The sequence below is a fragment of the Hydra vulgaris genome, chromosome 05 (genome assembly GCF_038396675.1).
Source record: "Hydra vulgaris chromosome 05, alternate assembly HydraT2T_AEP".
Lineage (NCBI taxonomy): Eukaryota > Metazoa > Cnidaria > Hydrozoa > Anthoathecata > Hydridae > Hydra > Hydra vulgaris.
This window is the reverse complement of record NC_088924.1, coordinates 9,185,001-9,209,154: the sequence shown is the minus strand read 5'-3', so window position 1 is coordinate 9,209,154 and position 24,154 is coordinate 9,185,001. Positions and strand designations below refer to the sequence as shown.

Here is a 24,154-nt window from a genome sequence, read left to right as displayed (position 1 = left end):
AAATTTTGCCTTTGTGCTGTCACCTGTCAGCTGATTGCTCATGTCATGGCATGCTATGACTCCAGACTCCTGAACTGTTTGCTCTGGTAGTATAGTTCGTTCGTTTTTAAGACATGTAAAATTAGGAACACTTTTTAGCATTGTTCGATGTTGGTCGCAAATATTTCGTCCAATACTGTATTTATGTATATATATATATATTTTAATATATATATATATATATATATATATATATATATATATTTATATATATATATATATACATATATATATATATATACATATATATATATATATATATACATATATATATATATATATACATATATATATATATACATATATATATATACATATATATATATATATATATATATATATATATATATATATATATATATATATATATATTGGTATATATATATATATATTGGTATATAAATATATATATATATATATATATATGTTTATACATACATATATATATATTTATATTTATATATACATATATATATAAATATATATATATATATATATATATATATTTATATGTACATATATATATATATATATATATATATATATATATATATATATATATATGTATATATATATATATGTATATATATATATATATATGTATATATATATATATATATATATATATATGTATATGCATATATATATATATATATATATATATATATATACATTTATATATATTTTAATATATCTATAATATATACATATATATATATATATATATATATATATATATATATATATATATATATATATATATATATATATATATATATATATATATATATATATATATATATATATATATATATATGTTTAGTTACATATATGCTTATATGCATGTATATAATTTAATATAAATTTATATATTTATATATACTTCGCACTGTTTTCACAAAGAAATTTGCAGTGTGTACAGCATACAAAATCGTTACATTTCTCAGAAATACTTTTCACAAACTTTTTTATCTATTGATCAAACAGAACTTGCATCTACCTCGTTTTCTTTTGCCTCTTTTATGTCATTGCTACTTTTTGTTTTATTTTGTGGATCGTTGAACGACCTTGAAGAACTTATTTCAACATTTTATGTTGAAATAATTGCAATTGACTTTTGAATAGAATCGTGGAACTTCAAAAACAAATTTGATTGGATTTGGTTTGCTATTAGAAATTTAATTTTGAGTTCTTTAAAAAACAATCTTCTGGGATGCATCTTATGTTTATTTCATGTAGGCTTTAAATGCCTCCGAGTTACAAAATATTAGCAGCAAAAATTTATAGGAATTTGTAAAAGAATACCATAGGGCACCTTAATTATAAAAAATAAACAAACAAATAACAGATTTTATTAACTTTTATAGAGTATTGCTATTCTTACAACTTTTGAAAAAAAAGTAAAGACCATTTGGTCAAGAGTATATACTCCCGCTTTCGTTGATTTATAGTCCTGAATTATCTGTGGTTTTTTGTCAGGACGGTTCAAAAACTCTGCATCAAGATGATTGCTACTCAGCAGATGACTGAACTCTTGCTTTAGAACATTTGAGACTAAAGCTAAATGTTCTTGGTGACCAAACACTGAAGATTAGACTTCTCGCGTCCAAGCAGGGAAAAATTTTGTAGGAATTTCTTTTTTATTTTTGTATATCGTTCCAACTAGACTTTTCTTCAAAAGGTCTCGTGCAAGTGTTACTGATGTGAAAAGTTGTCCATTATAACATTACTTCCAAATTACTTTATAACTTCAACTAAATCATAAACTACTTGTTGTCCTCAATTTTTTTCTAGGCCCTCCTTAGGAAAACGATCAATATAAATTTGTGCATTCAAGACATATCTGGTACTAGAATCACACAATAACAATTGCTTTACTCATACTAAGCTGGTTTGGATTTTATATATTGTCTAAAGGAACAACGTCCACAAAATAGAACCAGCTGTTCATCAACAGTAACATTTTCTTATAGTCTAAAAAGTTTTGAAAGTATTTGTACTATTTGAATAGGGGCAAATTTATTATTGCTGCGTTTTAATAATCAAGTAGCTTTGTCGTCAAATCTCAAAACTCTTGAAAGATATGAAAACGCTTACGACTCATTACAGCACGAAAAGTTTGTTTGCCTTTACTAATGTCCGATAGCTCCTATGTAATTGATTTTGTTAAAAAGATATTGAAGATTTTAGGGGTATAATAAAGTTGAAAATTATATATTCTTATAAAATCATGCTTATTGCATAAGGTGATGTGCCTTTAACTTCACCACGATTCACCAAAATTTATCCATCCAACTTTAAAGAGAGTAATTCACTTCGGTTACAAATTTTTAACCTTAGCAATTATAAGTTCAAAACTTTTCTTTTAACTGAAAAAGCGTCATTCTGACTTGTTGCTTGAGCAATTATATAACAGAGACAATACAACAATCTAAAACCATTTTTGGCTTTGTTCTTTAACTAGGCTTATCTACCTGTTTATAAAAACTCTATTTTAAACTACGATCCTATTAAATATCGAAAATGAAATAATTTAGTACCACATTTTAAGACAAAAAGAAACTCTCATCGAACCTAATTTTTTATAAAATTTATGTCAAACTATTTTATTCGTCTCTTGAAGGTTTGAGCCATCAAGTGATTACTGTACGTTTATGAAAAAGCCATTCTCTATATACATTTATTTTTCTCCATTTAATCAGACAATTTATTATTCTAGTATCGTAAAAAAGTAAAACACGTGTTCAGAATAATTCAATGGTATAAAAATAAAAGGAGGAATAACCTGATCCTAGAATCCTCGGAGAACTGTAAATAGTTTATCATTAAACGACTGTAAAAAAATGAACTATTTTTAAATTAAACATCCATAAATGTCAGCAACAAAATATGCAACTGAATGTAAACTAGTTTTTCCACTAAGTTACCCTTTCCCACTAAATTACGTCGGTTAATCGCAAGTGCCCAGATAAGGTTGTAATTTTTTAATAAGCAATGAAGAAGCGCCAAAAAATGTACGATTTGAACTAATAGAAAAATTTTAATAGAGTCTTTAAAAAAGAGTGTTAAGCATTCAAAAGCCATGATATTTACATGAAAGCTTAAAAAAAAGCGGTCAAAAGTTAAAGAGTTAAAATTTCTTGTGAATATCAGTGATGAAAATGACTTTGAAGTATTAGATAAAAAAGCCAAGTTTTTGATACGGAACGATTTTTCTCAAAGCGGCGGTAAGTAAGCAAAATAAAGCTTAAAATGCATTTCAACAGTAAATTAGGTCAATAAAAAAACATCAAAGTTTGAGCAATATGTTTCTAATTAATACACGAATCGAACTATTGCTGATATTAAAACAATAGTTTTTGATAAAACAATAGTATTGAAAGTAATTATATATAAGTTATGTTTCTGACAAAATACAATGGTAATCTTTTAATCAATTGACAATAAATTCAAATGACTAACAAGAAAATTAAACTTTTTCAAATTATGTTTTTGATGGTTATGCAGTTTAGTTGCTGCATATTTATTACGCAGTTTTGGCAGTTTTTTGATTTAAATTTAATATGGAAATTTTTCTGCTAAACATACAATTTTTATTACTAAAATACTAAAAAAAGGTAACACCATTTATAAATATAAACAAAATTTTGGAATATATATATATATATATATATATATATATATATATATATATATATATATATATATATATATATATATATATATATATATATATATATATATATATATTATACAAGTATTATTTGTTAAAGCGATGCTTTAATACAACAAACTACAATTGATAATACAGATGCGCTGTATTATTCAACTGTAGTTTGTTTTGAAAAGGGTATCCATAATGGCTCTTGCAAAGTAAGTTGAAATATCCTTTTTGACAATAATGATAAATAGTATTATGTTTTACAAACTTAAAAAAGTTGACTATATATATATATATATATATATATATATATATATATATATATATATATATATATATATATATATATATATATATATATATATATATTAAATTTTTGAAGTGTAACCAATTGAGACGTAACGTAATGTTACTAAATCTAGATTTGAGACTAGAAAAACATATTTAAGATGTAACTAAAGTACATCTTAAATATGTTTTTTAATGTTACGCTACGTTTGAATTGGTTACCCTTGATAAAGCTCTCTATCAGATAGAGAGCTTTATCAGCCACAAGTCAGGCCACCATACTCAACAGAGGTTTGGTATGCATTACTTTTACGATATACATCAATATACAGGCATACACACTGCTAATTAAAGAGTTTCCTTTACCACTAAAACTTTTGTTAAATAAAGTTCAACAAGTAGGTATCGATTCTCTAATGGCTTTAAAACTTCTACTTGATAAAGGAAAAATATCTCTGTATTATATTTTGATAACAGATGAAATGAATTTACAAAAAGCAGCAAAATATCAAGAAGGAGAGTATTACAATAGTGCTGACAAAACAGGTAACTTGTACAAAGGAATTGTCGCATTCACAATGATAGGACTAAAAGAATCTATTCCTTTTATTGTTCAAGCAATTCCAGAATCCACATTCTCTGGAAATTGGCTATCACAAAAAATAGCTGACAACCTTAAAAATCAAATAGATTCATTGTTCACTGTGCGCGGTATAGTTACAGACAATTATTCAACTAACGTTAATGCATTATCATCATTAGTTACAATGTTCAAGTCTGAATCCAAAAAATTTAGTATTCACCCACAGAATCATGGAAAGACAGCATATTTATTTTGCGATAGTGTGCATTTAGTCAAAAACGATATAAATGATTTATTAAATAGTAAAAAATTTGATTTTCCAGACTGTAAATGCCATAATGCATATAACAATATTTATTGTTGATCAGGATATATTAGTTGGGAAGATTTATTTAAGATTTAACATAATGATAATGATCTGAAAGATATATTTAGAAAAGCTCCAAAGCTTACATAAGAGGCATTACATCCTCGAAATAATAAACAAAGTGTGTCACCTGCATTAGCAATTATACATAAAACTACAATTGTAGCTTTAAAATGCTATAATTGAAAAGATCTTTCAAATTTTTGAAAAATCTTTTCAATAATAATAATATTTCAAAAGTTTCTCTTGAAATGATGTTTCAAATTTTTTAAACATTTTTAAAACTTGATGGACAATTGCTAATTCTAAACAAAGGTTTTCAACCCAAGTTATAGGAAATGTTATTGTGTTAGGAGAAAATAAAATGATATTTTATCAAGCTCGGGTTAATTGTATCAATCAGTGGTCTCTTTTACCTACATTCACCCTCACAACTCAAACTTTAACAGCATTTGTAAATACCTTACGTGCTTAAGTCCTGCTTGTTGAGGAGTTCCTGAATGATGGATATGATTAAGTGATGACAGGTCGTTTACAAAGTAATCCAATTGAGAGACGCTTCTCACAATACAAGCAAATAAGTGGAGGATTTCTTGTAAGTTTAAGAGAAGTTTTATATTTAGAACGATTTTTGTCATGTTGTTCTTCAATTTAGGAGCTTATATACTTCTTGCAACAACATCTATTACCAATTGTTCATCCTTCCTTATAATACTTAATGAACTGTTTAAAAATCGAAGTAAAGAAATTATGGAAAGTTCCCTTGAATATAATAGTCAAAAAGTGGCTATAACTATAGCAGGCTAAGTAGCAAAAATATTGTCAAAAAGGTCTAAATGTGAAAACTGCAAAGCTTGATTGAAAGCTTTAGACTTTTTTAAAATGTTAGAAATCTTGAAAATAAATATCATCTATCTCTCTTAAATTAAATTTTATCTCTATCAATTTCAGTCATTAAATCATCAACATATCTGTTACATAAATAGGCACTAAAAAGCAAATTTGTTTGTGAAAATCATGTAAGTTGGATAATTACGTTTTTAACAAAAAATCTTGTTGTTATATTTTTTAATAACAAACTTTTTTTAATAAAAAACTATCAATGAATTTGGTTTCCAATAAGAACTTAAAAACATTTAAAATGAGGCAATGAAAAAAGTGAAATCAAAACTTCTAATATGTCAGTTGCATAGCATTTATTTATATAGTTTAATGAAATCTGTCTAATATTTAATTTCTTTTAACTACTTCTTTACAATCTTTTAAAGTGTTAAAAAATACATGAATACAGATATATATTATAGATAAATATAATATACATAGAAACAAATGTATACTGATTTAAGCAAATCCTGTGACAATTCTCCAACAAATGTTACACAAATGTCTTCAAGTCTTTGTATATATCTACGTATATATATGTATATATATATATATATATATATATATATATATATATATATATATATATATATATATATATATATACTATTATTAGAAATAATGTTTCAGCTCATTATCAGCAAAGGCAAACATCGAAATAAAATAGCCGTTTCGAAACCATTATATAAAAAACATTTTTGCAAACTTAACATCAGTTTTACGTAAAAATAGCAATTGTGTGCATTGTTCTCAAAGTTTTTTTAAATTTATTAAAAAATTGGTTTCCAATGATGAGTCATAACTAATATACTATTGTCACTATCTAAAATATGCAGATTAGGTTTGAACATTGCAAATTTTGTATTTCAATAGCCAAACAAACTTTTCTATGGTAGATGTTTAAAGAGAAATGAAAAGATTTAAGAGTTTTTTTAGTATACAGTTTCACAATATTTAAAAAAAGACATCATTTTTTCTAACTTCGAGTAGAATATGTGATTCTTAGTAAAATAGAATTTTCAATTTTTTTTTTCATTGTTTTTTCCCATTTATAATTTTACAATTTTTTACAAATCATAACATAAGTAAAATATACTATCGTCACAAAATATTATTTTTAACAAAACTCTGCTAAAATATATGTAACAAAAAAACAAAAACAAAAAATATTGAAAAAGAAGAACAAAACTTTAACCTTTTTATCTTCTTTCTTAAATAAAGAAAGTATTAGTTGAATATATTATGAAAGATTTAATAAGTTAGAATATGTTGTTATAGAGAACTCGTAGAAGACTATTCAGTCTTCTACGAGTTCTCTATAACAACATATTCTAACTTATTAAATATTCTTACATTAAATAGTCTTACACATAAAAAATACACATAAAAATTGAGATTATACACATAAACATTGTGATATTATCTATGGCAGTAAGTAAGGTTGAAGTGAATCATGTGATTTTATTTATAAATGAGAGTATACCATTCTGAATTAAATAATCAAAGCAGAACTATGTGTTGGCGTGTTTATTGTATTTTAAACTCTCTATGTTTAAGTCTCCTGGGCAAAAAATTTTTTTTTTCATTGTTGGTTTTAATAAAAAAATCGATTCAAATAGTTACCAAAAGTAACTATTTGAATCAATTCTTTTGCCATCAACTGTTCTGTTGCAAAAGTAACTACTTAAATCATTTTAGTATTGCCATCAGCTGTTCTGTAACAAGTAGTTAATATAATCTTCTGAGATAAAAAAAATTTATATTTATAACAAATCCTTTGTCATACAATTTTTTCCCATAAAGCTATCGTAACCTTTTATTTTGAAAGGTATCGTTACAAAGGATATACCATATCCTTTGGTAAATTTTTTTACTTTTTTGTTTAATATTTTGCCAAAAAACCTAAAAAGGTGAGATGGTTTAGTCAAAATGCACTATCTAAAGATAATATCTTAAACAATACTGAGCTGTGGCAGCAATCATAGGCATGTCTGATTTAACACTCTTTTAGACCTTCACTTTGATTGCATCAAAGTAAGATTTTTTTGAATTCCTAATTTAATTGTTTCATTTTGTATAGAACATTCTTTAGCAGTACAACAAATATTTTAGTTTTCCTACATACATAAAGACCCGTTAGGGTTTTTGAGCAGGCCACAATGTATCTCTGTTTGCACAATCTTTGTATCTCAACATTATGTCAAGAGGTATAACTTAATAGGTCCCCAAAGCTACTAAAAAAAAACTTGAAAAATTCAAATTTTTTTATTTCGATTAAAAGAGTATAAAAAAAGTTTTATTAGGGTAATTAAATTTTTACTAAACCTTGGGTAAACCACTACTTTGTTCTTAAAACATTGTCTTAAACGCTTGTTTTACTTTTTTTCAATCTGCTTGTTATTAAAATTTAATAAATAAAAATTATTATAAAATTTGTATTATGTTAAAAAAAAAAAAAAAAATCTTTCTTTTATAATCTCTGAATTTTTAAAAGATATCTATTTTGATAAAATAGAACATTTCATAGCTTTAGGATGGTATCATTTTAAATGTTTTGATATTTTTATTTTATTTTTACATCATTCTACTTAAAAGAATGCAGCAATTCGGATGTTTTAATTTTGTTTTTGGTTTTTAAAAACCTTACTATGCTTTGAGAAATTAATATCGTTATTTCTGTTTAATTTATTAAATAATAATAATAAAATAAGGACAATAAAAAAACAAAAAAAAACTTTGATTCTACTAAATGCCAGGAGATATATTGTAAAATAAATATTTCTGTTTTCAAAAGTTATCGTTTTGGTTGAGATAAATTATAATTCATATTTTTTGAAAACACGCGTAAATGTATTTTCGGCATTTTCTTTAAGTAGTTTTTATAAGTGTCTCCTAGCAATAATTATAACTTTTTTAAAATTGGTAAAAGCAGTTCACGCGACGCTTTGGATAACTAAGGGCCTGTGTAAGGCAAAGGTACTTTTATTGTGACACAGAGTCAATAGATTGTTACCAAAGGACGAGAAAAACGCCATGTAATGATGTAAATATAAAAGTGTTTAGATTGTAACAAAATCACACCGATTTTGTTACAGCCTAACCAAGTTTGCAACGTTTGCTTTACAAAACAGTAAATATATTATTAGCAATCCTGAAGCTGAATCCATAAGAGGCATAAATGTATCTGAAGATTCTAAATTTAAATTTTTAATCTAAATTTAAAAATTTAAAGAAAAATTGCTACCTTTAAAATCTCAAGTCTACAACAAAGAATTTCGTATAACTTGATAATGTGAAGGCATTAGTTCAAAAAAACTTACTTTGTAAATTCAAAACAGAATCTTTTAAATTTTTTTTCCCACTCTGTTTACAGATGTACACACGGTAGGAAAAAATTTTAAAAGACTCTGAATTGCTTAATAAGTAAAAAATCTTCTTAAGAATGATCAGTATTCTAAATTCTGGTAAAGCCGTTGCAAATAACCTCTATTATCACTTAAAGTGTTGGGAAGCTGGGCAGCGATTTGTTAAATTGACAAAAATTCTAAAAAAAATTTAAGAACTGGACAATCGTTGACGGGTTTTCGCAGATGTAGAAATCAATAACTTAGTTAGTTTAAACTTAAAAAAAGATGGTTTTGCTATGGATATGAACAACACTTATAAAACATACAATAAATTAATTCGGAATAATGACCAGACTGAGGTAAATTGTAAACGTTACTTAAAGGAAACCTCAATAAGACAACGTGCTAGAGCTATATTTTTCAAGATTTCTGTGCCGTAAAAAGTCAAAACAGCTTTGCTTTTGCAGATACCGAGCAAACACGGTAGATACCTTTAATAACGATCTGGATGACTATACCCTAATCTTTTTGGCAGCAAATATAATTTGGAAATAAATCCTAAAACATAGAAAAAAAAGTTCGACAAAAATCCTACTAGTTTTGATACTCTAACGTCTTTACTTTCTTTGCTTAGGTAGGTGATACTTGAACCAAAAAAAAATGTAGTAAGATAAACAATTATAAGTGAGACTTTTAATATATATATAAATATTTGTTAAATATTTAATTGTTAAACATTTCACGTAGCAAATAAATAAAGTTAGTGTTTTGCAATAATAAAAGAATGTAAAAGTAAAAAAATAATAAAAAAGTTAAAAATTTACAAAAAATATTTTAAAGATAAAATAGACAGATAATATAACAGCAATATAGGCCTGCATATCGTAAATAATTGAATTACAAACTATATCAAAAAAAAAAAAACTAAGCAAATAAATTACAAAATTACAAAAAATTTCATAAAGATAATATCTCATATTGCTATTATATTATCTTATAAATAGGTAATATAATTAGCTAATATAATCTTACAGACAGATAATCTAATTAGCAATTTAGGCTTGCAGATCGTAAATAATTTAAATACAAATCATACAAACCGATAATTTAAAGTCATACATTACAAACCGTATTAACCAAAACAAATAATATATAAAAAGAATTTCAAAAGGTATTAAAAGTACATTTGCACAATTTCAATTTCGAAAATTAATTTTTTTTAACTTTTTTTAAAAAGATATGTTATTCCATTCAAAAGAACAACCATAGTTATTCATGACAATTTTGTTCCAAAAATACGGTCCATTACATGATATACAAAATTGACTATGATTAACCCCTGATGAAAAAAAATTGGCACAAATTAAACACAAGCAGTAATAGTACAGCAAAAGATTTAATGAACAAAAAGTTAGTATAAAATATTAGGCAATATATTACTTTCAGGACTAAAATAATGGTTTCTCGCCATTACGACGTACTGCATCCACTTTTTTGTATTCATGTTTGCACATGCCTTGTACAAGATTTTTTATCAACTTTCATTAAACAAGGATGGATTCTTTTTTGCAGCTTCTCAATTGTTTTCATACACGTAGCATTTAAGGATTGATCAGAAATCTTCTATTGGTCGTAATTCTGGGACACATGCTGGATTATTAACTTTTGTTAAATAACGGATTTTTTTCTCATCGAGGTTACTGATCACACAACTAGCATTATGTGAAGTGGCCAAATCAGGCAAGAACACATAATTAACATCACTGTGGTGTTTGTCGATAAAAGGAATCAATCGTTTAATGATGCAATCATTTTTGTACACTGTATGGTCAATTGACAGTTTCGCAGGAACAGTAAATGATTTTGAGATGGCAAGAGGGGATATTGTAATTCACTTAAAAATATATTTTTCAAATTTGCTTTTGCGCTTATATTTTACTTTTTTTGTGCTTATATTTTAATTTTTTGCTTCATCTGAGTAAAATCCAGCATTAGAGTTTTTATTCGTATGTTTAAATGTAGAATAAGACTCATTGTCAATGACAAAGTCACGGTTTCTGAATTTGCAACAAATTCTTCCACACTTCAGATGCAACCGCTTTAACTGTTTATCAGTGTCATCAGGGATTATATTTTTCTTAAAATAACAAACGTTTTTTTTTGTTTTTAAATGTTTTTACAATGTGCTAATGATCACACTTAAATTTATTTGCAATTTTTCTTGTTGAAGTTCCAGAGCGGTTGTTCAAAAGACCTTTCCGGCGATTGATGTTCCTAGCAGCCATAATTTTTGGTTTTCTGCCGGATCTAGGTTTACAAGACTTTGGCTCATTGTTCGTCCACTTTTCCATATAACGTTTGATGGTTCTTTTGGGGTAATTAGAGGCAACAAAATACTCTACGATGCTTTTCGTTTTAGCGTTAAGATGCAAATTAAAATAGTACACTTGTTCAATTAAAGTAGTTGGCGTCATTTTTGGTTAACATTTTTTTATATTAATTAATCTAAGTATACAAAACTTTCAATAAAAGATAACTATTACTTTATAAACAAATCAACTTAAAATGTGGAAAACTAAAATTCAATAAGGGTTAGCTCCTCAAAGAATGAGCCAAATGTTTGTCACTAGGGGTAAGTTTTTTAGTTGCATCAAAAAACCATAATTTTGTAGATCGTATTTGTTTTTTTGTTTTGTTATAAATAAGCTATGAATAGAAGACGGAGGATATTTCTTTTTACATTTGTACATAAAAAAATGAATTTTATATGCGTTAAGTTGATATATTTTAAAACATACTTTTTATCAAGAGAGGCTTTGAATGAGTTTGTCGATCACAAGAATTAACTAAGCGTGCTATATTTTTCTGATGCTGATGAAGAGGCATCGTTTACTGTGTTGATATTGCTTTTGCTCAAAACTTTGAGTAAAAGCTGCTGTTTTTCCAATCAAGTTTTATCGTAGAAAAATGCAAGAATACACATTTTTAATTACTTTAACAAGGCTTGGTTTTGCAAAACTTTATTATTATAATATATGCATAGTGTTGTTATAGTATGGTATTGTTTCAATTTTTTCATGTGTTCATTTCGAATCCTCCTAAATGGAGCATTCGAAACGTTCATTATCGCTTGATGCAATGAAAAGGGATCATTTTCTACTCTAATGATCAATATAATAATACGCAACTTTTACAAATGTTTCGTGTTACAATAATTCTACTGAAAAATTTTTACATAAACTCCTGGCAAAATATTTAAGAAACATTTCACCGTCATTTCACAAGTCATTTTTTTCTGTAGTACTAGTACTAATTATGTCTTAGAACAGTTGAACAAAGTTTTGAAAGTAGCAAGAGGAGTGATTGGTTTAACACAATTTTTAATTCGGTTAAACATTTTTTTTTTGTATTGTTCCTGTTTTAAATTCAATATGGAAAATATTTTACCAGAAAAATGCTATTGGATTACAATTTTGCAAAAAGATCCCCAACTCGCGTAATTAAAAAACAAAACTATTCTAATGAAAAAAAAGTCATTGAAATATTTGATTCACATGACATCAACTTCAACAAAAAATCGGTGGTTTTTATTCTTTTGTCCGCGGCCATTTTACCAAAAGAAGTAACAAATGTTTAAGTTCATTATGGAAATATCGTAGAATAGCTCAACCGTTCTTTTGTTACTAAAAAGTTAAAAGCAGACATATCTATATGGTCGACATTGAAGATGCGAAATCTGAAAATATTTCAAAATTAAGCTAAAGTTTAGAAAAAAAGGTTGGTAATAAAATTCAAATAAAAGAGAAGCGCGCCTTTGTGTATTGTATTTTAGAAGTATTTTTGTGTTTGTAATTTGCAAAATTGCGAGTGATTGCTCAGAAAGAGAAGTCAAACTGATTCAGCAGAATGTTGAGAAAGTAAAATCTGAAAGCAAGCTGCAGGATTTTCTCCGGACTAAGAGCTAATGGAGAAAACCATCTTCTACAAGGGCATATAAAAAATCTGCCAATGATTTTTAAGCTAAATCTAATTCTAATTTCAGTGCGTCTTCTTTATTAACAAGTTATGATTTAAGTTTTTATATTTATCAGGTACTTTTAAAATGTTTATTTAAAAATATATTAAACATTAAAAAATAAAAGTGTATCTATCGCATGCTAAAACTATGAGTTGATATTTTAGAAAACTAATTTATTTAGGAATTGAAAGTGAGCAAACAGTCACACTAGTATCAGGTCCCCTAAATTTTACTTAACTAAGTGAATCCTATCAACTGCCTGCAACACTGAACAAAATATATGCACAAGGCAATATTTTTTATTATGTTTTATTTTAAACTATTAAGTTAGTTAAATATAAAAAATGTGAAGAAAAATTATGTTTTGTTTCCATTTATATATTTTTATAATAAATTATTTCAATAAGGCTATTTCTCTCTGACAAAATTTAATTGAACAAATCCTTTATATCTAGAAAGACTGTATTTTTTTAATCCACGCTTTAATAGGCGTATTCCCTAGTCCACAGACGTAGACAGTTTTTTATAGTTTGAGTTAACTGGTAAACTGCCAGACATGGAAAACTACCCCAACATTTATATATTCATGTTAATGTTAAATAAAATAGTTTGCAAAACTGTGATGATTGCAAGATAGGAACAGAAAAAATTAAATTTTATCACATTCTTTCCTAAACGCGATAGCAACACCTTTAAATGAATTTTTTATATAATAATATTAACTAAATGTAAAATCACTGAAAATTTTCAAGTTTCGTGCAATAATCTCTCAGTAAGATTTTAGACCATATAAAGCTTTAATACCTCTAAACTTGTGGAGGTATTAAGCTTTGATAGGTCAAAGAAACCAGAACTTAAGGATCATGGATCAGAGTTTCTTGTACCTTGGCTCCAGCCATTAAAAGTTTTGTAAAAGATTCTTATTTGACATAAATTTTTTTATAATACAGTACTTTATTGGTTTCTCACATATATTCAGTTTCAGGGATTATTCGGGGAAATATATAAACGAAAGAGCATGAACAGAAAATGAATAAATAGATTTTTTAATCAACAATAACAACTTTTACAATTAATATAGTAAAAAAGTTTTACTATTACTTTAAAAAAAAAAAAAAAAAAGAAAGTGTATTGAACTATAAACACAACAATATAATAACGTGTACGTAAAAATAATCCAAGAAATATGTCTCTATAATCTTCCAATTAAAATAAAAAATACAATAAATAAAAATAAGTCTGCTGATTTTTTAGAGGAGTGTTTAGATGTTTCACTATAAGTTTATTTACCACATTTTAAAATAATGCTTGTGTATAAATATGATAAAAACGAAATTTGTGTAAGATTGATTTAAAAAATACCTTGTTTGTAGTTATTGGAAGATCGCAGAAGTCAGTCTTGTCATCGAGTACATTTTTCAGAGAAATCTAATACACATACAAAATCCGTTGCATACATACATGACAGTTTATTTGATTTAAACTTTATATTATTTTTTTTTAGCTCAGCATTAGTTTTTTCAAAAAGTTCTTCGATTGTCTTAGATGAGAAAAATAAGTTTGTATCGTCGGCAAACATTATAGTTTTAAAGACATTAGAGGTGTTTGGAAGATCGTTTATATAAATAAGAAATAAAAAAGGAGCAAGAATGGAACCTTGGCACAGTTTGTAGATTTTTGACCTAACCCCAACAAAAACACCCGGAAAAATCCTTTTGAGGCATGATAGTACATACCAATAGGAGTTCATAGCAATAAATCTTAAAATGAGGGATTACCGTCCGTGGGACTTTTTTGCGTTTACAGTTCTAAATTAGAGTAAAAGTTAGTTTTCTTTATTTTCCGAATTCAATAATTAGTTTTAAAAAAAAACTTTATAAAACAAAAAATGTTCTACATAAAATTCTAAACAACTCTTATCTTATTCATATTTTCCAAAGTTTGATTAGTTTTCCTTGAAAAACATTTTTCTATAAGTTCGAATATTCTTCTTCAACTTCATTGGGTTTGGCTCGTTCTCACTTGATTCTTTGACATTTTTGTTCTTTCTTGTTACCTTTCCTTTAGTTCTAGAGGAAACTGAAAAAAAAACTTTGGATTATTCTTTAAAATCATTTCTGATCTGGGTTTTCCCCCAAATTTACGTGTTTTTTTAAGATGCAACTTAGCAATCTGTAGCTATAACTTACCATTGACTTGCTGGGACTAGATTTTTTTGCTATTGTATTCAATGACACAAGAGAGGAGATGCTTGGAATAATCAGGATTCTCTGGATTTCTTTGTATCTGTCCCAGAAGGGCTTGAAAATTGAGTGAAGAGCCTCAGTTGCTTGTTCGCTGAAAAGTCCTAGTCCCATATTTTTTCTCTTAATGAACTGAGGAACATGATGAAAGAAAGCATGTACTTTGGGAGTAATAGAGACTGGAAGATTAATGTAGCTCTGTTTAAAGCTTTCAATTTTTGCTTCAAAATTAGGATCCAAAGTGGTTCCAAAACAAGATGTAACAACATCTTTAAACAGAGACAAAGTTTGAATAAATCCATTGGCCTGTTTGAAGTGCTTTTGCTCTGCAATTTGCTTCAGGCAATCTAATCCTCTCAGCAGCTTAAGGCAATCATTTCCATTAAAATGGCCCCCATGGAATGGTTGAATAGAAAGGTGCAGTGTGGTTGGCCATTGCTTTGCATCTGACCAAAGATCGCAGAGGTTTTTAAAGAGATGGTTGACCACACCAAGAAGTAGATGAAGCTCCATAGGTGGGATGGCTTCCAGCACAAGCATGTTTTCATGAAAATCAAGCAAGGGCAGATGAACAACATTTTTGAAATCTCTCGACCTGCGAATGTAAGCGCCTGATTTCATGAACTCTGCGAATTGCTTCCGAATTTAACCGAAGGTTCTTGGATGGCCACATCTGATGAGGTTTGCGTTTTCTGCCTCACACCAGCAGCAAGGATGTTTGCTACTATGTGATTGAATTCCACCGAGAATGTTAGCAAGCTTCAAATCACCGGAAATAACCAAAGAGTCTAGCAAAGACTTCTCATGGATTTTGATGAAACCAAAAATCTGCTTAACATTCTGGTAAGTTACAAGTGTGTCTTGAGAGAGAGCAACAAGCATTTGCTTCTTGACACTTGTTGCTTTGGCTGAAAGTGGAGAAGTTAGTTTCATGTTTTTTTGAACAGGACTTTGTGGCTCCAACTCATTCTTTTCCAGTTCAATGTGAGTGAAACCGACCTTCAAAAATGAACCACCTCCATCTATTCCCAGCTTCAAGATGACTGAATCTCCCAAGTTTCTTGAAACTTGTACGTTGACACTGAGGTCAATGAGACTATGGCAGTGCACAACCTCCCTGGTCTGGTTGTCTTCTGACAGGTTCATGCTGCTAATTGTAAAGTGGTCTGCTACTTTTTGTCCTGCCTGAGCAAATTTCAGTTGAAAGTTGGATTCTACCAACCGTAAGGGACTGATTTGATTCAAAGTGGAGCCAAGCTTTCGCATACCATTATTGGAGAGTCCAGTATTTTGCTGAATGTGAACCATATCCTGAGTAGAAAGTGGGGTTTTGAACAGCTGTTGTGCTACTGATGCCCCTCTTCGCAGTGGAATGGATTTGCCTCCAGCTTGTTGAGTTAGACGAATTGTTCCATTAGGAGATGAATCTTTTGAAGCAATAACTGCTGAAGCTACTAGCTCTGCGCCCTTTCCATCAGCTTCAGCAATTTTTTTCAAATTTTCATGGCTAGTCCCCGGTGTGCAGTTGTGAGGAAGTCCACGACCAATTAATGAAAGACATTTGTTCAGCTCTTTTCAACGCTCTGGTTTTCAGGCTTGATTGATTTTTCAGAGGAGTCCTCAAGTTTGCTCAGAGGATGTTGCTCCTTTCCTCTCAGTTTACCTATTTGGCAGATCAAACAATCACAAATAAGTGATGAGCGAGTTGAAGGCTTTTTTGAGATGTTCTGAAAGTTGAAAAGTGTTGGAACTTTTTTCATGGAGCCATCCAATTTTCCTAGTTGAAATCTGCAGTTGACACAAATTCCTAATGGAACCCTGTCATCATTGAAGTCTAAATCAGGTTCACTGAATTGAAGAAGCTTTTCCTTTGCTGCAACTGTCAGTTCTCTATCACTTTTTTTCATGCACACAACACATACAAATTTTCTGCATTCATCATGTGTTTTTGATGCATTAGGCATTTTGGTCGTAATGAGTCAAAAGTTAAAGCTTAGTCAAGCTTTTTAAGTGCCATTTCCCAAAACAAAGCGTTGTTTTTCCGTGCGACTAGATGAGATCGTCAAAAAATCGTTTTTCAGTGTGACACGATGGTTGTAAAAGATATTTTTTCAGCGTGATATTATGGTAGACAAAATGCCGATTTTTTGTCTCAAATTTTGACGGTTAAAAACGCGTTTTTGTGAAAATATGAATAAAATAAGAGTCGTTTAGAAATTTATGTAGAACATTTTTTGTTTCATAAAGTTTTTTGTAAAACTAATTATTAAATTTGGAAAATAAAGAAAACTAACTTTCACTCTAATTTAGAACTTTAAACGCAAAAAAGTTGCACGGACGGTAATCCCTGATTTTAAGATTTATTGCTATGAACTCCTATTGGTATGTACTATCATCCCTCTAAAGGATTTTTCCGGGTGTTTTCGTTGGGGTTAGGTCAAAAATCTACAAACTGTATTGGGGTACACCACATTTAGTTTTTAATAAATATGAGTTGCTTTTTTTATCTTTTATTACACACTGTTGTCTGTTATTAAGGTTGTTTTTAAACCAATTTAAAATTTGATTTTTTATGCCATAGATTTTTATTTTTGTTGAAAAAATCTCATGGTTAACGGTGTCAAATGCCTTTGACAAATCAATAAAGATCCCTAATGTGAATTTTTTTTTTAAATGATCTACTTATCGTATTTGAGAGGTCAAGGTTTACATGCTTAGTTGAGTGTAGCTTTTGAAAACCATATTGACCTTTATTGATAATTTTGTTCTATTTGAGCATTAAATTTTTGATGCAAAATCAGCACCAATGTCGGCAAAGTAGTTGTTAAATTCATTGGAAATATCTGGCTTTTTGTTTGATTCACTTTCATTAATTATTACTCTAGAAGGCATTTTGTTAAAATTAGATTTACTTTACAAATTATTTCATTTATATTGTCCCATGTTAATTTTAAGTCTTCATTAAATTTTTGTATTTGATTAGAACAGGGACGTGTTGGCCCAGTACGAGGGTACAAGAACTTGTACTAGGCCCTAATTATTGCTCGGGAAACTGAGTCCCCGAAAAGAAACTAGGCTCCCAATCCTCAAAGAGAAAAAATTTATTTTAGCTCTATAAGTTTCTATAAGGGCATTTTTTACAGTGTTTTATTTAACTTGCTCACGTCGGTTTAATTGTTTGTTTGTTTGGTGTCCGCGCAAAACAAACACTCGGTCAGCGGTAATAATGAAAGAAATACGCTAAACTTTAGTTAAGCGTAAATAAAAGAAATCGTTAAGAAAAGTAATTAAAACAAACAAAAAAAAAAAACTTTCAGCACTTAGTGTAAATAAATAAAATCGCTGTTGAATAAAAATAACAAATAACGAAGTTGACCTGAAATTTATAAGTTTTATACTGTAAAAAAGTAAGTAATGCTTTAATACTTTACTTTGTTTTTAAAGTAAATAAGTAAAAAAAAATATCTTAGCAACGTATAATATAAAGATGAAAGCTAAATATAAAAACGAAAGCTGGAAATTGAAGTTGATCGATTAGCTTGTCTTGCCCGAGAAAGAAAACGGAAATTTCGAGCTAGAGCAATTGAAACAGCTGAACAACGAGCATCTCGGCTAAAAAAACGAAGAGAACGATATGTTAAGACAAGGGCGGCTGAAATAGAAGACATTATTAGTAGAGTATACAGCAGACAGTATACAAATGAGGCAGACGTATTGCTAAACGAAAAGAATATCGAAAACAAGCATTTTAGTGACAAACGATTAAAAGATGTCTTGTCTTTGTCTGTTTAAACTAACCATCCCATCACACAGTGGGCCAGAATGCACTTTTACTGGACAAAATTCATAACTAATTTAATATTAGAGCTATATTCACTAAAATTAGTATGAGTACTAATATGATGTCTGCGCTTTTTATGAAGGTAATATTTTTTTATTTTGTAGCTATGGATACCTTTATTTTGCTTAGCAACAACCTACTTTTGTTATCTGCAGATATTTTATAAGTGCTATATTCACTAAATTTGGCATGAGTACCAATATGAGATCACACTTCTTACAAAAGTGATAATTTTTTAAATTTAGTTGTTATGGATACTTATATTGCTTAGTTACCGGATACTTTCCTTAGTTACAAAGTGGTAAATTGATATTTGAATATCTTATCGGATTTTTGACCCACCTATATTGAATAAAAATTGAGTATTTAGGTAAATAATGTTTTAGGAATAATAAAAGCAAAAAATAGTGCAAGAAAGCGTTATCAATTTTAAATTACATCAAAAAATTATAAAACAATAATATCGTTTGAAGATTGTTTAAGTAATTGTAAAACATCTGAAGGAAATGCTTTATGATTTGTTTGCTGTGATGTTGATTTCCGCAATGATGAAATAACAGGATCACCGGAAACTAGGAGTCTATTGATAAGATCAGTATTTGTTGCATTTCTGGATGTTTTTCGGCTGAAATTTTCGCGATAAGATTTAAAGTCTTTATTTCTAGCCTCTTGAGCTTCCTCTGACATAAATCCGATGGGTAATGTAAGGCTTTTAATTATGTCATGTCCATGTATCAATACTTTGTGAACTGATTGAGCCATGTAATACCATGGATAAAGGGACACATATAGTCTAAAAGTGTCAAAACAATAATCCTTGAACTTTAAGCAGTCTATTTCATATCCTGAAGAGAGCGTTACCAAGATAATGTAAAATCTGAATATAAGGTTTTGGTCAATACCCAGAATTTCAGCTGTTTGTTCATATGCTGCAAAACCACGCCTTGAGGTATTGCCATCATTACTTGTTCCAGAACCACCACTTTTAGAGAAATCAACAACAAGTCCCATTTTGTTCATAAAATCAGTCTGAATCTTTTGTTTAGCTACAGATGCCTTTTCTTTGTGTTCTTTAGATCTTGCTTGCCACTTTCTTGTTTCTTTTTTATATGCAATGTGCAATAACATCTCAAAAAATCGAATCCATGCATGAAGACTGGAAAGACCATATTTGAACTCTCTGTTAGTGTAATCTATATTAAGGATATCAAGACTATTCATATTTTTTGGAGAGACACCACACACTGAACAGCATTGGTATGAGTTATTTTTTTCAGATAATATTGTTTGAACCTTCCCATCAATCATTGTAAGTTCAATAATACAATTCACTTCAATAGAAGATCCGCAAACCTCTAATAAAATTATACCCAAGCTTTCTATCTCACTTTTAATGTACTGATCTTCTTCAATCACAGATTCCTTGGATTCCATTTTGTATGCAAATCTTATGGGTCTACAATAGGCTGTGGAGGACGACTTTTGATTTCTCCAAATAGGCACCTTTTCGTTGCTGTTGTTAAATCCAGTCAAATCCAATGGGACAAGACAAGTAATAAATAATGATTCTTCACGCTTTAAATCTCTGTTAATGTCGGGTTCTGATAAAACTTGTTTATAAATGCTTTGGCCAGTAGCACCATCAAAAGCAGCCTTACACGTTAGTGTCATTGTTTTTATTGCTTTGTCGTTCAATATCAAGTGCCTTAGCACAGGTTCCTGAGCTGCACAGATTCTTTGCAAAGTATGAGTCATTAAATCTTTTAAAGGAACTGAAGCTGAATAGTCCTCCACTGTTATGTTTGCAGGATAACATTTCAATTTTGCATCTCTGACATCATTGTAAGCGGGGTAGATGTTGTATTCTTTCTCCAAGGCTCTGCTTCTAATCAATTGATAGGAAGCTTTTGTCAGACTTGCATCAATTATTAAAGCCAGTGCTTCGTCTGCTGAATATTTAGTTGCTTTATCTGTATTTGATATATTTAAAACATTCTTGGCAGCAATAACAACAGATTCATCTCCAAATTTTTTATTAGCAGCAAAAAATAATTCATTGGATGAATGAGATTTAATTAAACAAGATACACGCCGTTTTTTAGTTTTATTAGAACTATTATCAAATGCAACTGGTTTTCGACCACGTCTACTTGCAGTTGGTTCATTGTCTTTTTTTCTGACAATTAAATATTAATTAAGCCAGTTCACAAACTTCTTTTCAAAATTTTTCACAGTATAGTTTGCAGATTTCCCCTTTTTTATATACAAGTAAACAAATCGTTGAACTGCATGTCTAAAATCAACGTCTTTAAAATCAGCAAATTTTGGCTGAATAAATTTTAATATATCTCCAGTAATATTTTGTTTTGAAATACTAAGATTGTTTTTTTGGAGAAAATTATGAATGTCTGAGTTTAACAAAACCATATCTAAATAATTATTGTAACAAGTATTTTGTATTTAAAAGTAAAATGTTATAATATATATGCCGCCTGGACTACTAATGCTTGTTAGTAATTAAGTTACTACAAGTGTTAGTAATTAAAATTAAAAGTAATTAAATTACTGTCAGTGTTAGTAATTAAATTACTAACAACTACCGAAAATATGTTGTTGCTATGTTATGCAAAGTAAGGTATCCATAGTAACCAAAAAAAGTTAACCTCATAAGAATTCTGAATCTCATTTTAATACATGCCCCCAATATTGTGTATTTAGCGCAAGTAAAATACTGTTAAAACAACGTTAATGTAAAAATGAGTTGTTGCTATGCAAAATTTAGTACCATAGCAACCAAGTTAAAACATACATAAAATCTGAACGGGGATTTAAGGGGCGAGCAATCAATTAAAACTCGATTGAAACATCATATAGCTCAAATAAATATAAGACAACACATGGCAAATTGTGGTAATTATTAGTTATTGTGCGGCAAAAAATAAGTTTCTTGAGAAATTTTTTTTTTTAATTTGTGATTTTCAAAGTATAACTTAGATAACATGCTATGACAAATTTATTTCACACATTGGTTTTTCTTATCTCTAAATACTCTAGAATAACATGTACTAATTTTTTGTTTCAAAAACGTAGATGTAATTGAAATATAACACAACGTTGATGTCACCGTTAATTACTTATTTATAATTTTTATTTTTTTTATTTTATCTCAATATTCAAATGCTTAGAGTCCTGGTAACTAAGGGATTCAATATAAATAAATTATCAATAGATTTCTCCTAATATATGTAGATACTAAAATTAAATAGGTTTTCAAGATTAGACAACTAAAATTTTTCCCATTTTGTCCACCTACTGGCCCACTGTGCATCAGCAGAAAAATTGTTATTGAAAATTGTTATTGAGGAAATTGTTATTGAAAAGTTGAAATTAATAAAAATATAAAATGTATGAATTTATTTGCATTGCATTGATAAATATGGTTAATATATGCTTGATAAATAAAATTGTGAGCTCAATGAATTTTGTTATTAATTTCATTCACTACTACTCAATATGCTCCAGTCCACTCCCTATTGGTCCATTGAATTTATAAATAGTATTACTATTTATAAATTCGATGGACCGATAGTAGTTATAACTCAAGCAAAAGAAACTAATGCGCTGGTGTCTATCATAGGATAGACATATATTTAATCTAATATAGTTCTATCATAGGATATACATATATTTAATTTTATATTTATTTATGTTTCTGGTAAAATAAAGGAAAAAAAAAAGAAAGAGGCAACATGGAAATACAAATCTGATGCTGAAAAAAAAGGCTGGTCTCGCATCCATTGTGAATATCACAAGTAAGTCTATTATTGAAACACAGCCAATAACAGAGATTGGTGACCAATCATCAATACAAGAAACAATAATTAAGATGTCTGAATATTTTAGTTCTGTTCCTTATCTAGCAGAAAATTTTATTCAGAAGCAACCAGACAACATTGTAAATGTCAATGAGAATGATCCAACTAAATTTCTAAAGCTGAAAAATGCAAAGATGATTGATAAAAATAGCCAACAAAACATTCAAGGTTATCTAAGTATTACACTGAATCAGTTAAAGTTGATGACATTGAAGTTATGCAGAAAAGGCCAAGGCTAACCTACTCTCTATCACTAGACAAAATACTTTGCATGGTTTGTTTATGCTTTGAATCAAGAGAGGGCACAAATTCATTACTTGGTGGGTTTAATAATTGGTCAAATTTAAGTCATATCATTATAAAGCGTTGGACCCAGAAAAAACATCGAAGTGCTGCTGAAGCTGTGGTAAAGCATGGGCTATCAGGCTCCACAATTGATAAAATATTAAATATTGAAACCATGAGACATCTGAACATAAATCGTAAAGAAGCAGAGAAACTACATCAATACCTAATACGAGTTATTGATGCTATTGGGTATTTGATCGCAGAGAGTATTTCATTACGTCAACTTTTGACTTTTACAATGCCAACTTTTACAGACAACTTTTACAATGACTCTGAAAAAAGTGAAGTCTTTCAATATGGTGCAATTAAATTTCTAAATTTGTTAAATTTACTCAGTCAGTATGATGAGGTGCTGAAAGAAAAACTTTTAAGTATTCGCAATACTCAAAAACAATCTACTGCAAGGGGTGCTAGAATTATGTTTAGAATTATGTTCTAATTATACACAAAACAAGCTAATTAATACTATGACACAGGTGGTCAAGAAGGATGTTTTAGAAGAGGTAAACACTTCAGTATTCTTTTCACTATCAGATGATGACACCACTGATATTACAATCTGTGAGCAAACTTTTATTGTATTTCGTTAAGGTACGCTTGCTGCAGAAGAGGCCGTTGTAAAAGAACATCTGATTTTAATGGTGGAAACTGAAACAACTACT

At 28.6% G+C, this 24,154-nt stretch overlaps 1 protein-coding gene across 1 annotated transcript in view; it reads left to right on the top strand.

Annotated features, from left to right (window-relative positions):
- The first annotated feature begins 3,510 nt into the window (after window positions 1-3,510).
- The window catches only part of LOC136080525 (CD320 antigen-like), a 69,243-nt gene continuing 48,599 nt past the window's right edge, over window positions 3,511-24,154 (top strand). Inside the window, exon 1 of the mRNA XM_065797302.1 lies at window positions 3,511-3,656. The gene's annotated coding sequence lies outside the window, so the exon portion shown is untranslated. The remainder of the gene's footprint in view (window positions 3,657-24,154) is intronic.